This window comes from Equus asinus, chromosome 10 (assembly GCF_041296235.1).
Source record: "Equus asinus isolate D_3611 breed Donkey chromosome 10, EquAss-T2T_v2, whole genome shotgun sequence".
Taxonomy (NCBI): Eukaryota; Metazoa; Chordata; class Mammalia; order Perissodactyla; family Equidae; genus Equus; species Equus asinus.
In genome coordinates, this window is record NC_091799.1 from 12,881,745 (window position 1) to 12,898,047 (window position 16,303).

The window sequence follows — 16,303 nt, forward strand, 5'->3', positions numbered from 1 at the left end:
TGTCCTTCGTAGTAATACTTGTTTGCCATGGAAAAAACCACCAAATGCTCAAGAAGAAATATAAACTAAAGTCACCCACAATCCCCGTTCCCGTATTTAGCAGCCATGGCCACACTAACCCCGCTCCCCGCCTCCCTTCCTGGCTTGATTCTTGTCCACAGCACTGAGCACCATCAGGCACACTGCCTATATTACTTATTTGTGATAGTCTGCGGGTCCCCAGGAGCATGTCGGCTCCACAACAGCTGGCACTGTGGCTTGTCCCCTGTTGTATCTGCCATGCCAGGAAGCAGGAGTGGAGGGCACTACACCCTCCATCAGTACCTCTGGAGGGAATGAATGAATGAATGAATGCACGCGCTATCTTATGAATGAGTACTTCCACCTCATTTGTCCTCACAACAATCCTATGTGGCAAGTATTCATTATCCCCATTTTACAGATGTGTAGACTGAGACTCCAGGGGGCCACCACCTGTCTTCCCGCCCCGCCTCCTGCCTACCATCTTTCTGTGACCGCGTTTATGCAGCTGCAGCACAGCCCACTCTCTCTGTTTACCTGAGCCCCCAGGTCACACCCAAGACCTTTCCACTCTGCGCTTTTAAGGACTTTCCTATTCCTTTTGTGCAAATGACCTGCTACTTTGTGGGTAGAGAAAACAGGGAAGCAAGAAGCCTCCACTCCAAGTTCCACCCCGTCACTGGGGGTCCCCACCCCTTTCCAAGAGAACCAATGAATGAACCTGGACCGGCGTTTGCTTCCTCATATACACACCTCATCTCCCCGATCAAAATGCGGGCTCCGGGAAGGTGTCTTGCAGGGGAAATGGGAACCCACACTTGGGTTCAAACCACCGTCCAGGCTAGTAATTTAACCTCCCTGTGCCTCCCTTGCCATCTGTAACGTGGGCATGATGACCCCTACCTCATAGAACCGTTCGGGGAGGCAGTGACATTGTGTGACGCTCTTGGCACGGTGCCTGGCCACTTAGTAAGTGGTCAGTCACTGCTTGGATAACTAGAAACCTCCGCTCCCACCCTCCAGGGCTCTCTGTAGCCCACCCTTTGCTTGGCGGGGACAGAACTCCTTTTATTTTTTGGTTCTGAAAGCTGATCGGTCTCCTGGGGAAGGACTGAAGACTCTCCATAGCTAAACTTTAAGAGACTCATGCATAAACTATAATGCGATAACATAACCGCTCCGTGCCCCAAGGGCATGGCGGGAGAAGACTGCACGAGGGAGGAGGAGGCAGCTGAGGCCCTGGGCCCCGTCCTGGCCTGAGAATGGCGTCAAGGCTCCGTGCAAGCTTTAATGCCCTGGCTCTAAGGCCCCCTTGGTGGCGCTCGCTTGGGGGGTGAGCAGAGCAGCTGCCTTTGCTGGCGGAGACCCGGCTGCACTGAGGTTTACAGATGCAGGCTGGAGGGCAGGACAGGTGACAGGAGAGAATATTTATTCATTCAGCAAATATTTATTGAGCACTCACAAGGTGCTAGACCTGCTGTAGGCCCTGGGGATATAGAGCCCTGTTCTCATGGAGCTGGAGGGAAGACAGCCACTAAACAGGCCCAGTAAGTTAGAGATCAGGGCAGCGAGGTGAGCCATGACCACAGTGCGGCCACATGCCTGGCCTTTTGCACAAGCCCCCTTCCCCTCCCACAGCCGGAGGATCAGGTCCTATTTTTGTCCCCCTTTGACAGATGAGGAAACCTGGGCTGGGGAGATTAAGAGGCTCCACTCCGGGCACTCAGCAGGCCCTGGAGGCCCGACCTCAGTGGTGTTGAAACTCCAGGAACCGGAGCCTGGGAAGGGACAGGACGGTGGCTGCTGGCAGCAGGCACAGTCAGGGCCACCCCAAGTCTCTTCACAAGGCAGCCCTGCTTCCCAAGAGGCCCCAGGGAGTGGCTCCTGCACTAGGCCTGAGGAGGAGTTAGCCCAGGGGCTGCGAGGCACCAAGGGGAGTTTCTGTCACATTCCTTTTACAGGTTCTGGTTCCCCGACTTCCCCAGCCATGGGGAAGGTCAGTTCGCTGAGCTGCGTGGGCCACGTGTGAGTGGGCAAGCAGGACCCCTGGGCCTGTGGAAGTGGGGGTGGGACTGGGTCTTCCCATCAGAGCCAGGGCCCCAAGGAGGGCCCAAGGTCCTGCCATACTGCAGGGACTCCTTGGGTCGGTGGGAGGCCCAAGGAGGGTCATCAGGGTCCTGGGCATTTGGTCAGCAGCCGTGGACAGCCTGGCGGGTCAGGGGCGGCCTTGGGGTGTGCTCCCTCTGAGCCCTGCAAAGTGGACAGCAGGCGGAGCGGCTCTTTGTTTTGAGCTCAGCGGGAGTGAGGCAGGGTCTTTTTAATAGTGAGGTGGCCCATCCTGGTGGCCAGAGTGCCTAGGATGTCCAAGGGGAGGAGACCCAGATGGCAGGAAGGGGAGGTAGCCTGGGAGGTGACTGAAATAGAAGTCTGTAAACCGGGTAGCAAACCTGGGCTCTGGGGTGGCGGCATCCAGCACCACGTTTCTGAGGAATCAGTCTGCAGATCCTCATGTTCCACACTCGCCTTCCCCGACTTTCTCCCACTTGGTCAGCCAAAAAGGCAAAGGTCTTCCCCAGCCAGAGCCTGGCCCCGGGATGTAACAGCGTCCTGGGCTCCCAGCAAAGGGATGGTGGCGAGGGTGGGGAAGGGTTTGGCCTCTCCTCTGAACTGTCCTTCCCTGAACCCAGGGCTTTGGCATCTGAGCTCTCTGACATATCGGCTCTGTGACCCAGGGCAAGTCACTCCACCACCCAGAGACTCAGTCACTTGAAAGCCTTAGACAGAACGCCCGTCCCCACTGCATGTGCAGCCGAATGGGCTCGGTGGAGCCGGCCCTCACTTGACTATTCTAGAGACGTGTGCATTTCCAGCAGTAGAGCTCCTGCTTGAACTGTAATAAACCCAATGACCCCAGGGGCTTGAGGTGGGTCCAGCCCACACAAGGAAACTCGACCTTGCATTGGCAGGTTCAGCGAGCACCGAGGAAAACTTGTTTGTTTTGTTTTTGACGTTTTTATGGGAGTCTAACATACACAACGTGGGCCCACCTCCAAGTTACAGCCGGATAAAAATGTACTTATGTGTACACCCGAGGATTTGCCACCAAAACAAAGACCCGAAACGTGTCCACGAGCTGGGCCTTCAAAATACAGGAAAAGGGCCAGGAAGCCTTGTTTTTACCTTTGTGGCACACTCCTGGAACCTCAGGCTAGGGACCGTTGATCTCATTCCTGCCCCTCACTGGGCAGATGGGGAAACTGAGGCTGGGGCGAGGTCTCCAGGCAGAGCCGGGAACATCCCCTGCTCCTCGCCAGCTCTGGTAACTTGGAGCCCTCTCCCACAACAGCAAACTTGGACGCCCGGGCCTCCGCGCGCGGTGGGGCGGGAGGGAGGCGGAGGGCCAGAGGTGGTGGGTAGACGGGGGCGAGGCCGAGCGCGGCTCCTCCCCGGGCGGGGCCACCCCAGCGCGCGCGCCGACGCCCCGCCCCCGCCTCCCGCGCGCGCCCCCGCCACGCTAATTAGGCGCGCGGTTTGTTTACAAACACAGGCGCCGGGCAGGTGCGCGCCGCCCCGACGGAGCGCGGCCGGGGTTCGAGGGCGGCCTCCTCGGGCTCCGGGGTCTCCGGGCGGGCGGGCGCTGGCCGCGCTCCCGCCTTTTCCACGCCTCCCAGGGCCACCAGGAAATTCGCCCAGAGGCGCACGTCCCCTGCGCGGGAGGGAGGGAGGGCCGCGCGGGCCCGGGCTGGGGGCGGCCCCTCGGGGTCCCCGCGTCGCCGCCGGGCGCCGCGCCCCGCCCCCGCGCGCCCCCCGGGCCGGGCCCGCTCGCGGCCGGGTCGGCGGGGCGGGCGGCGGGCGAGGGCGCGCGGGGCGGGGCGCGGCGCCGGCGGGGCCGGGACTTGTAGTCCGCGCGCCGCGGCCTCCCCTGGGCGGCCCCTGCGCGGGCCCGGCCGCGGACTACGACTCCCGCCAGGCGCCGCGGCGCAGCGCATGAGCCCTGCTCGGCTCCGGCGCGTCTATTATGCTGCCGGGGCCGGCGAGCCAAAGAGGAGCCGGCCGCGCGGGCCGGGAGGGGACGGCCGCCGGAGCCGCCGAGGCCAAGTACGCCTTTCTTTTGCTTCCTTGCGCGCGCGGGGCGGCGGGCGGCGCGGGCGGCGGCGGGCCTGGCGGGCCGGGGAGCGCGGCCCCGTGCGCCCCGCGCAGGCCGCCGCCGCGTCCGGGGAGCCGGGCGCCCGGGCTGCCGCCGCCGCCGCCTTTGTGCGCGGCCACGATGCAACAAAGCGCGGGGGCCGCCCGGGGTCGCCGCGGCTGGGCGGGCTCCCTCCCCTCCGCCCTCTGCCCGCGCTCTCTCTCGGCCGCCCGCGTCCCGGGCTCGGGGGCGTCGCCGCGGCCGGGGCGCGCAGCCCGGAGTTGGCACGGCCCGCGCGCCCCGCGCCAGCCGGCCTCCCTCGCGCCCTCCCTCACGGAAGGGATTTTTTTCCCCCTTTCCTCTGCCCGCCATCTTTCGAAGGGGGAAAATCGAGGAGGACGCGGAGGGGAAGGTGCGCGGCGGCGTCCCGGGCCGCGCCGTGCGCTCCGGCGCCACTTTCCCCGCGCGCCCCCGCCCGTCCTGGCTCCTGGCCGCCGCGGGGGCTCGCGCTGGGGCCATCGCCGCGGCCGGGGCGGGGGGCGAGGCCGGGCCCGGGCCCCGGCCCTGCGCGGCCGCCCCAGGAGCCGGCGGCGTGGCGTGGGGGCCGCTTCCTCCCAGAGTTCGGGGCCCGGAGCTGACTTTGAGCCCCTTTGAGTTGTTGGGTCGTTGCAGCCAGGCCAGGAGGAGACCCAGTTCCCGTTTTGAAATCAGCCTGAAAAGCGCTTAATCCGGGCGAGGTCGAGTTGGAGCTGGCGGAGCGGGGGTGCTTCACCTCTTTCCCTCTCGGGTGGGCACTGGCGTGACAGCATGGCACAAGCCCACCCGGGGAGAAATGCTCACCACAAACTCGCACGTCCTCATGGCCCTACTGTACTGTACTGGGGACTCGAGGGACGTCGCCTGTCTCTCTCCACTGGTTGCTCCTACGGGGTCAGGGCCGGGCTGGAGGCCTTGCGAGGCGTCCTTTCCCTCGGGGCCCGGGGGCAGTTTTGGAAAGATGAAAGTGGACGCACAGAACGGGGTCTGCTAGAAGACCCACCTCGCTCGGGTCCCCTGTCCTTGTTGTGCGTTCCCTACGTTGGGCCGAGTCCCTGAATGTCCTGCGACACCTCGTTTTAGTTGAAAGCTTTCTCCCTATAAGTGCGTAACTGCTGTCCCTCCCCCTCGTTAGCTGGGTTCCTGACTGCAGAGGTAAGGGGGGGTATTTGCATCAGTGGGCTAACCAGGGCTGGAGGGGCGGGAGGAAGGCCAGCGAAGGAATCGCTCTGGCCCCTCCTCTTCATGCACCCCCGCCCCCCTAGTGAGGACGGAGAGGAAAGTTTCTTTTTACTCTGCTGTTTTGCAGGCTTTCTCTCTTACTTTTTCCTGTAAAATGGGGGTTGTTTTCCTTGGTTCATGGAGTAGCCCTGGGGAGACGCTGAAATCCACGCAAAGTTGTGGTTGTGGCATTTTCCCCGGGGAGTATTTGTGGCTTTCAAGGGGGTCAAGTAAAGGTCTGAACCCCTGCAAGGGTCAGTCCTCGGGTTAGGGACCTCCTTCCCCGGCCCTCCCTCCTGGCCCTTCCTTGGCAGCCCTGAATGCAGCCTCTCACTTGCAAATAAAGCTCTGTGTTTGCCCTTTTCTGTCTTGAGGCCTTGATGTGTGCTGGTGGTTACAGATCAGGAAGGATAGGGCACGCAGCGTTCCTGGACGGGCGGCCTCCACGTTGGGGCATTCTCTCTGACCTTTCTAGTAACCTCGGGGGGTCCGGTGCCTCGGCCGATGTCTGGAGACCCGCCCCGGAGCGGAGCAGCTCCTCAGAGGCTCAGATCCAGCCCCAGCCCTGCCACGGGGCGTCCAGGGTGGAGGGATTGAAAACGCTTTCCCGGGCAGGCGCACAGTCGGGACCGCTCTGATTTTTGTTTTGTTTTTAGAGAGTAGAGTAATTGCTTTCCTTCGACAACAGCTCACACATGCTTCGGAAGTGAGCTTTGGATAAAGGACGGGATTTGTAAACACTCTGCTCCCGCCTTTGACTCAGGAGCAGTCACGGGCAGAAAGTGAAAGTGTGTGTGTGGGGGGGGGGGGGGAACACATAAAACAGTGAACCGCCCAGTTTGCTGCCGCGGCCGGAGGCTTCTTCCTGTGCCCTCTTCCTCCAGCTTGGTGAGTTGCCAGCTGCCGGAGCCCTGTGCCCGGCAAGTGCTGAGGTGCACAGCTACTTCCTGGTTCTCGGTGGCAGAGCTTTCCCTCGGGAACGCTGGCCCGCTGGCTGGCGGCCCCCAGAGTGGAGCAGTTGGTACAAACTAAAGGACGCCGCCTCAGTGCCTAGGCGTGGTGCCTGTCTGGCTTTCTGTCCACCACTGCTCGACCCTGTTGTCTGTTGGTCCATGGGGAGCTGGGGTTGGGTCAGGGGTGGGGGCCTGTGCAGAGCCACAGCCCACTGTCCCCAACGGCTGCTGCTGGGGACCTGCCTGAAGCTGCTCTGCAGGTCACTTGATTTTCGGGGCAGTTGAAGCGGCTGGGTCAGTATGGATCAGCAAATAGCCTGGTCTTCCCCTTTTGTCTCCCCCACTGATCGTTGGGCTGTAACCGATGAGACCCTGCAGGCAAACCCTCATACCTGGCATCTGCAGGCTGGTATCTAGTTGAAGTGTTCCTTGCTTTAAGAAGAGACTGCAGGGGTCAGCCCAGTGGTGTAGTGTTAGGTTTGTGTGCTCCGTTTCGGCAGCCTGGGATTCACAGGTTTGGATCCTGGGTGTGGACTCATCGAGCCACGCTGTGGCAACGTCCCACGTACAAAATAGAAAAGGATTGGCACAGATGTTAGCTCAAAGCCAACCTTCCTTACCAAAAGACAAAAGAGAGACTGTAGTGATTTATGGCAGAGAGCAGTGCTCTGCTTACTGCATACTTGCCTTCTGTTGCCTTCTGCGAACTTGGGGGCCCCCGGTGACTCAGGTCTGCTTGGGAGCCCGCCCTCCCACCCACCCTAGGCTCTACCCACTTGTTTCAGCAAAGGAGATCAACAGGTGTCAGCAGCGCTGGGCTGCCTGGTGTGTTTGGTTAGGGCTACTGGTCACTGCCCAGGTGGTGCCTGGCGTGTCGAGCCTTCTCAACATCTGCGTGCCCGTGAAACCCTTCAGTGCCCACCCCCTGGCCCTGGGTACCTGTGTCTCCTGTCATCTGAGCAGCTTGGGGGCTCTTAAAGGCAAAGCATCACATTTTGGGATCATTCACGAGTACGTGTCTGGCTGAAGCCTGGCTCCTCTCAACGCGCGTCCAAAGTAGAAATAACAGGCACCGGCGTGTGTGCGACCAGGGTCCCCAGCTGTGCTGTGTCAGGGTTGTGGGTGAGAGTTTATTTCCTTCGCCAGCTTTTAAGTGTCTATAAGAGAATCCTTTCTCAGTTACCCTCTCTTTCAGGCCTTTATGGTCTCGAGTTAGAGCCAGCCGAGAGACGCGTTGGCAAGGAAGACCCTCCTCCTTGCCATGGGTCCCTGAAGTCCTGGAAAGTTTGTCAGAAGTTAATGGGGTGTTTGGGAAAGTACTTTTCCTGCTCCTTGGAAAGTGTCACACTGGAGCACAGAGACATTTGGGGTGTCTCCAAGTCTGTTTTCTGTGTGTGGCTGGAACTTGGGCTTGGTAGCTGGTGTGACAGCATTTCCAGCTGAGGAGCGTGTTCAGGAGGGTGCCAGTGGGGCTGGAGTGGGGCGCCCATCACAGGTCCTAAATGTCACGAGGAGCTGGGGCTCGAGCGTCCCTGCTGAGGTCTGCTGTCCCTCGGACAAGCCTCGGACTTGGGGGCAGGAGTGTCTGCACCTCCCGTGAGGGCTGACGCAGCGCCTGGCCCTCAGGTGATGATGTCTGGGTCACGACTGCCCGCTGCGTGAGCGCGTGCCACACAGAGCGCAGTCACATACTGAGCAGCTGGACCTTGGTCACGCGGTACCAGAAGGAGGAGGACTTGGGGAGACCCTCCCTGTGGAACGTGGCGTTCCAGCGCTGGCATGACAGTGTCACGGGGTGGGGTGGGGGGCATGTGGGTGCAAACGGAGAGAAGGGGCAGTATGGTCTACAGGATGGGGTGCTCCCCAGCTGACTGCTGTTTCTCGCACCATCAGACGGAGCCCTGAGAACATCGATGGTGCTCGTGGTGCCAGCCCAGTGCCAGGGGTGGGGCGTGAAGAGCTCCGGCCCTGCTGGCTGTGGACTGACAGATAAAGCACACACCCTCTCTGTGCTCTGTTGTCCTAGCTGCCTCTGGGCTGTGGCCGTTTGTGGCGGTGGGGTGGGGAGACACAGATGGCTGAGTGACTGTCTCCTGGGATGACAGAAGTCCCCCTGCAGGCTGGTCAGAGGGCCAGAAGGGGCGATGTCGAGTCGAGCTTGCAGGAAGTGCTTGGGCCATAGTGACATCCCCCTACTGGTGGTTGGTATTCCCAGAAACGGTAAGATGGGTGCCCAACCTCTGGGAGCCTGTGGGTGCACACAGTCCCTCCCACCCGGGGGGAGGCTAACCTCAGTGGTGGGCAGCAGGGCAGGGCCACCTGGCTGCACTCCCTGTGCTCGGAGCCATTGCCGGTCCCTGTCCAGGGCTTCCAGGCCCCGGACAGCCTTCCCCAGGGCCGGAGAGGATGTTCACCTACTGCTCTGGAAAGCTGTGGGCCCCTGGGAGCATGTGTGCACACACATGGGGTTGGGGGTGGGCAACAGAGCCTAACACAGACCCTGGTTACCGCGGGCTGGACCCTCCTGGGTCTTGCTCTGGGCTTGCGCCCCATGGTACCCGTCATGCTGTTGATCTTGAGAGGCAGCTGGAGTGAGGAGTGGGCAAGGCCAGCTGCCCTTCACCATTGGGATGGGGCTGTGGCCCTGGGCTCCTACATCTCAGCTCCGGGCCTCGCAGCCGTGGGCCTCTGCTCTCTTGGCCTCGTTTTCCCTGTGAAGTGGGACGATAGGGTAGGAGGCCTCCTGAAGGCCACTGCTGGGGGTCTGAGGATGAGACCCGGCAGGAGGAGAGACCTGTGGGGACAGCCAGGTTTGGAATACAGTGACTCAGTGTTTATCTCTGGCTTGGTTGCTGATGCACCTGCGTCGGGCCATAAACGGGAGGATGTTCTGTTCAGACAAGCAACAATGGGACAAGGGCTGGGCCTGGGTGCATCTGGACCCCACTGCTGAGCGGGTGGATGGTGGGCAGATGCTACGACGAGGGGTGGCCGGGTGCTCAGGAGGTGCCTCACCCCCCCACCCCCAGCCATGCGATCCTGAGGGGACCAGTTTGGAGAGCAAGGACGAGGCCTTGGCGGGGGGGGGGGGGGGTGACGAGTGGGTTCCGGGCACTGTCGTGGGCAGCAGTGACCGCCCAGACTCCTGTTTGTGTGTCTGTGGAGCGCGGCCCCGGGTGGCGGTGGTGTGTAAAGTGGCGCACGGTAAAGACGTTGGTTTGGTTCTCCTCGGGCGGCTCAGAGGAGAGAGGCCCAGGAGCGCTCCCGTCTCACTTCCTACGCTGTAGCAGAGCAGCGCCTGTGGGCAGCACCCGGCCCCAGGTCGACTCCACCCCGACTTTGTTCTAGAAACTGCGGAGTTGGTGGAGCCACAGGCACGCGGAGCCTTGCTGCTCACAGGACCACCCCCGTAAGTGTGCGTGACCACCTGACCTCCAGCGTCCTCTGCAGGACCCACTGACCCGGAGAGGACGGTCCTCCCCTTGCCTTTCTAGGACGAAGTATCACACTGGTCACACCACTCTTCTCACTTACCGTGTCCCCTGAACTCATTCCCCTTTGAGCTGTAGGTCTCTTGCTCCTCCCAGCTCTGTGGAAGGGTCATTCAGTGCAGGGGGTGGCCTGACCTGGGGGGGCTGCCCTGCTACTTGTATGTGGGGATCGCTGGGGCTCCCCAGAAGAATGACCCCACGTCCTGGCCTCCCAGGTATCTGGGCCAGAACTCAGCATTTCTGAAAGTGTGTGTGTGGAGCTTGTCTCCCCAAAGCCTCTTGGGGCTTTATTCCTGAGAGACACTGCCAGTGTAGAGTCTGTGCTCTTTATGTTGGTTTTCTTGGGGGTAGGTCAAAAGGCGTGGGGACAGAGCCTCGTAGAGGTGAGGAGTGCGGCTGGCCCGGCCCCCCCCACCTCCCGGGGGAGCATGAGCCCTACTCAGCAGGGCCAGAGGCGCCCACCATAGACGGTGTGTTGGGGTCCGTGTCGAGGCTAACGTTCCAGCAGGAAGGGGGACCTTCAGAGGCCGCTTCCCCGAGGGGGGCTAGGAACAAGATGTGAGGACAAACTGGATTGAGAAAGCGTGGGGAGCGTTAGGTGCTTGGGTCCCCAGGGTGCATGGGGGCAAAGCCGAGAAGACGTGAGTGTCAGGAAGGGGACCGCAGCTGCGGGTCCACCTGCAGGCCCGCCCGGTGCCTTAGGACAGCCCTGGGGGAGTGCCCCGCATGTTTGATGGGGCTGGGCTGCTGTGGTCGGGCCCCTGCTATGGGAGCACGGGTGGGATCCAGACCCAAGGCAAGCTCAGGGCTGCGGTGCTCCAGGCAGAGGCCCCTCGGGTGGCAGCACTAGTGGCACTGCTCCCTCCCCGGACAGGGTGTGCATGGGCTCAGAGTATGCTTGGTGAGAGGGAGGCGGCAGCCAGCAGGTCCCAGTGGGTGGTGGGCCCCCCCGCCCCTCCGCCCATCCCTAGGGCCCCTTGCAGGTCTGCCCCGGGGCCCCTTCCCCTGGCCCCACGACAGGAGGCAGTTGGCTCCATCTGTCACTGAAGCTGGCCCTGCCCTCACGGATCTGGTTTCTGGGAGGGCCAGCCCTGGGGTGGCCGCTGGTCAGTGTGTATGCCGCAGAGGCTGGCCTGGCCACCCGGGGAGAGGAGCTAGAGTGGCCCCTGTGAGATGGCCCTGGAGGGCGGCCCGGCCCCTTGCTGCGGGTCAGCCCCCATCTCTGCGGGCTGTGGTGGGGGTTCCGAGAGGCAGGGGTGGGGAGCCTTTGCTGGGGGTGGACGGCCTTGTTCAAGGCCTGGCCCTGCCTCTTTCTGGCCGGGTGACCTTGTGCCCCTTCACCTCTGAGCCTCCCTCCCCCCTTGGAGAATGGAGCTCATGTGACTGCTGCCAGTGCTGTGCCAGGACCGGCCACAGGAGGTGGGACTGGAGTGTCGCAGCGGGGCCCCCAGGGGCATGGAGACCCTCTCGGGGAGTGGAGAGCAAGCCTACCCCCACCTGCTCAGGAGGCTGATGTTTGAAGGCCATTCTCGTTGCTGGCGTGGACGGTCGACCTGAGTGGGGCGCCAGGCCTCTCCCCGCCTTCCAACCTGGTCCTCCCCCGTGACTGGAGGCCCTGTGCTGTGCGCTGGTGAGTGAGCATCCATCTGCCCCTCCATCCCGCGCCTGGAGGCCCACATCCCCCCACCTCTCTGGTCCCAGCTGCCCGGGAGGCCCTGATCTGCCAGCCCGTGGGCCTACCTGTGGCTCAGCACCATGGTGGGAAGGCCAGTGTGGCTACTGCTGAATTTTCTGGGTGTTTTTCCATAGTGGTGGCTGGGCGGAGGTCCCCACTCCCTCCCCGATTGTCCAGGGACCCTGAGTAGCCCTGGACCAGGGCGTCTTCTCCCCGTGTCCCTCTGGGCTGAGTGACCTGCAGGGGGCTGGATTTCTGTGTTTTCTGCAGGATTCCAGTTCCCCACAGAGGAAGGAGGCCCGTCTTGGAGGCTGCGCCCAGGGACCGGGGGAAGCAGCAGGAGAGATGACCACAGTGCGCCCCCCCCCCCCCCGAGCTGGGGAGCCTCGAGCCCCCTCCTCTGTCAATTGGCGTGTGGGAACCGGGCTAGGTGTGCTCGCGGCCCTCCTGGCAGGCTGGCCTCTCCTGTCCCTCAAAGTCCAGCACAGAGCCCCTCGCGGAGTGGAGTGGGTGTGCCCCTGGAGGGTAGGGTGGCCGGTCAGTGTCCCCTGCCCTCCCTGCTGGCCGCCTGTGTCTTTCCTCAGGATCCTGCCAGAACCCCAGATGTCTGGGCTTTCGCCCGGTGTCGAGGGCTTTTGTGGTTTGTCTGAGTTTCCGTTCCGCGCAGTTTCAGGATCCTCTCATGTCGAGGGCAGGTTGTGTCTGACTTTCACCCAGCTGTGCATGTGCTGCCTCCCTGTCCCAGCGGGCTGGCAGCCCCCAGGAAGTGGTGGAGGGTCTTGGAGCCTCAGTTTCCCCCGCTGGGAGACCAGGCTCCGTCTTTGCCCTGCTGTGTGCAGCCTGAGTGGGCGCTTGGTGCAGGCTTCCCAGCCGTCCTCAGAGGGAGCACCATTTCCCTGCAGGGCCGCCATGAGGCAGGAGTGCCAGTGGCGCTGTGACCTGAGGGCCACCACACAAGGGAAGTGTCGTCTGTGCAGTAAACAGCCTTCTGGAGTGAAGCGGCTGCCAGCGGGCGCGTGGTGGGCACCGGGTGCTGACGGCTTGGGAGCAGGTTCGGCAGGCTCCTTTCCTGTGGGGTGGCTCCTGCGTCACCTGTCCTTACAGACCTCAGGCCGTGCTCTGAAGACTGCTTCCCAGCCCGGCCGGTTAGGTGCGCCTGCAGGCTCTGATGCCCTGCAGTTCGAGCTGCACATTTGCCCCGGTGTGTTCACTCCAGAAGACGAGACCCAGGCAGGTGCAGGTGAGGGGCAGGCTTTCCAGCTAATAGAGTTTATGTATCTTGTGCCTCGTCTCAAGGTGCTGGGGCCTCTCTGGTACCTGTACTTCCCCACCCAGTCCTGGGTTATTGCAGATGAACCCCCCAACCCCCCACCATGGGGGTCCTCTTCCCTGCCAGGCGAGGGGGATGGAGCAAGGTCCTGTCCCCCAGCTCTCACAGCTGCTGTGGGGGTGGGGGATGCAGGGTCCTGAGCACCGGAGGAAAAGGGGGCGTTGCCCTCTTCCTTTTGGTGGCATAGAAGCTTCCCAATGCAGACAGGTCGGGGGCTAGTAGGTAGCCCTCAGGGTGCTCGGCTTCAGCCCTGAGTGCTCCTGGTCCTGGCTCCTCCAGACCCCTGTCCACTTTCAACCCCCTCCCCCATCGCTGTGAAGCAAATGCCAGATGTAGTTCACGCGTAAGACTTTCAGTGCCTTTCTCTAAAAGATAAGGGTTTTTAAAAAGTTGTAACTGCAATCCCACTGTCCCCCCACAGTATTAACATCGAGTCCAAAAGCTCATCAAGTAGTATTGAAGTGAGCGCCCCCCAGTTCCCTTTCCAGCAAGCGTTTCTTGCAAACTGGCTCAGGGCACCGGTGCTGGAGTCCAGGTGCCGCCCGCCAGCCTCACCCCCCCCTCCCAATTGCTGGCCCATGAAATGGGGCCGGCGCCGCCCTGTCCCCCTTCCAAGCACGTGGGGGGCCGTGTGAGGGGGTTCCCAGGCTGGGCACAGAGGCCATACACAGTAACCCGGCCCTTGTCACAGGGCTGCCATCTTCCTTTCCAACTCCAACCCCAGAAAGCTCTGAGGATGGAGTGTTTTTCCTAATCCTCTTGCAGGTGATCCGAGGCTGCCTGTGGTCCTTGTTTATCCTCAGGGTGAACCTAGGGTGCTTTCCTGAAGAATATGGTATTTGGCTTGGGCCATTCTCTCAGAGCCTGGGGGTGGGGGTGGGGGTGGGGGTGAGAGACCCCCTACCCCAGAATGGTTTCTGAAACTCGCTGGGTTCTGAAATCCAAAAGGCTCTCCGGGTCGGCACGCCCAGCTCCGAGGAGAGACGGACGATGAGCCGCAGGCCTGGGGGTGATGGTGATTGCTCCCAGCCCTTTTGCTGCCGGACACTAGCTGGCTGCTCGAGTCCTGAGTGGGGTGGGTGCTGGGGCCTCGGGGAAGTCAGGTGTCCCCAGCTCATGGCTGTCTGCAGCAGAGTGGGTGTCCGCGGGGGAGCCCTGGAGGCCGAACGGCCACGGCATCCACTAGAGAAGAGCGCCTGTCCCCGAGAGACAGTGGGGCACCGTGGTGAGAGCTCTGAGCGCCCTGGGCCTCAGTTTCCCCATCTCTGCCCAGCACCCAGGAAGTGCTGCCATGGGCTGACCGGAGACCCTAGGAAATGGGGTCCCAGCCGGGCTTTCTCTTTTGTGACCCTCTCTTGGTGTCCCCAACCAGCCACGACGGGGTTCGACCACGGTATGGGGCCGGACCCTCTGGCGCTCCCACTCTGAATTTGCCTTTACTTCTTTCAAGGAGAAGGTGCTGCGGGTCCCCCGGCAGTGGATGCAGGAGCAGGGCCAACTGGCCCCCTTGGCACCTTCCTGCTTTTTCCACTGCCAGCTGGAGAGGCCAGGCGGGCAGGGCAGCTGGGCCACTGTCCCCGGGTGGGACCTGGGCGTTTCTCTTCAGCCTGGCATGGCTGGAGGAAGGGGCTGGGGTGTCCTGTGTTCCCTCAGAACCTGGGCCCGGTAGGGGACGTGGAGGCTGGGAGAGGTGGAAGGCTGTGTTTGTTTTGGGCAGACGTTATTTAAGTATCTACATGTTCTGGGTCCATTCCCAAGTGTGACCTCGTTTTGTCCACATGGCACCCAGACGAGGGTGACCTTAGGGCTCTGGTCCCTGTCCTTTTGATGTGCTGCATCCCCTCCCTAGGTGGCTTCAGAACCAGGGGCACCTCCTTTTCTTCCAGCTCAAGGGGCCAGCATCCCCCATCTCTCCAGCCATTGGCCCGGATGTCCCTGGGCCCCCCACATCTGTGTGGATGGCAAGCCGTGGCGCCGTGTCTGTGGTGGGGCTGGGGCAGGGCTGGGAGCACTCCATAGGTGGTGGCTGTGCCGGGCACTCTTCATTTTACAGTTGGGACCCTGGGCTCAGGGAAGTCAGCCGGTGAGGGGGAGCTGGGCTTTGAGCCCTGGCGTGGCAGACGCCCGTGGGTGCTCCTCGCTGCCCTCTGCGCAGCCCTCTTCACGGCTCCAGCCCGAGGTTAGACTCAGGCCTGGGCCTCTGGGAGGGGTGCTGCTGGCCCGGGCGCCTCTTCCCAGGCTCCCCGCTTGGTGTCCTTGCTGGCAGGTGGCAGCAGGCCATCTTGTCCTTAAGTCACTAGGACCTCTCGGCCTGTGGCTGCCTGTGATGCCAGGAGCCAGGTCGAGGAGGCACAGGGTCCTGGGCTTATGTCCCTGAGTCCCCACGTGGGTCGGCCCAGGAAACCCCTGCAAGATGGAGGAGCCTCAGCCTCATGGTCTGTGCAGTGGGCACGATCACTCTGACCTCCGGATTACGTGGGTGCCTCACCCTCAGCAGAGGTGAAGGGCTGTGGCCGTGGCTGACCACCCACGTATTTCTTGGTGTTTTCTCCACTGTCTCATCCAGGGGGACAGCCAGCAAGGTCTGGGCCAGAGGGTGGTGGGGCGCAGCGAGCAAGTGGGTGCTGGCTGATGGTGTCAGCCCTGCTCCTGGACTCGTCACAGAGAGAAGCTGTTCCTGAGAACGCAGGGGCATCGCCAGGCGCTCCGGGCATCTGGGAGACTGCCGGGCACCCTGGGTGTTCGTGAGGCCACAGGCGCTCCAGGGGATCGCTGGGCGCCCTGGGGGCTGGAGTTGAGTTTTTTCAAGGCATCTTGCCCGCTTGTTGTTTTAAACCTCCATGTCGCCTTGTGGCTTTTTCCGTTACTGATTTTGGTTCAGGCCTGAACCCTGTGAGAGGGTCAGCTAGCAGTCTAAGTTTTCATTTCATTCTGGAAGCAGCATTTGCCTTCCTGGTCTCGGAATGTGGCCCTGATCCCCCACCCAGACGGGGAGGCTGACAGGCAGCACAGCTGCGCTGTGTGTCGCCAGCCTGAGCAGCGGGAACTGCGCCCGTGGTTTCCATCCCTGGGCTTTGCCCTGAAAAGTAGGCTCTGTCGGGATTCCTCGGGCCATCCAAGCCATGTGGGTGTGGCTGACTGGATCCCGGGGTCTGCTGTGGGCCGGCCCAGACTTTGGGGTTGTTGCAGCCCTGAGATGGCAGGCTGTCTTTGGGCAGCCGTCTTTGGTTTGTGTTTGAGCAATGTTTCGAAATAGAAATTCCTTTACCCTGTTTTCTTGTTGCAAAAGTAACGTGTTCTTAAAAAAACCTGCCCATTCAGAAATGCAAGCAGGAAATGACAATCCTGTCCTCCTGGGGGCCAGGAGGTGCTTCTCCATCACCTCTCTGCCTTCCAGCGGGAACTTCCCAAGTCGGTGTGGGTGTCCTTCCTTCTTGTTGGCGTCTGTAG

General features: G+C 62.1%; 1 protein-coding gene across 5 annotated transcripts in view; it reads left to right on the forward strand.

Moving 5' to 3' along the window:
• Window positions 1-3,935: 3,935 nt before the first annotated feature.
• BRD3 (bromodomain containing 3) overlaps window positions 3,936-16,303 on the forward strand; it is a 39,484-nt gene continuing 27,116 nt past the window's right edge. For 2 of the 5 annotated variants that reach the window (XR_006533030.2, XM_044778439.2), the window contains exon 1: window positions 3,936-4,119. The gene's annotated coding sequence lies outside the window, so the exon portion shown is untranslated. Of the gene's footprint in view, window positions 4,120-6,256; window positions 6,293-9,710; window positions 9,767-10,991; window positions 11,479-16,303 lie in introns of those variants that run through there. The other 3 variants (XM_070518420.1, XM_070518421.1, XM_070518419.1) reach the window with 3 other exon arrangements.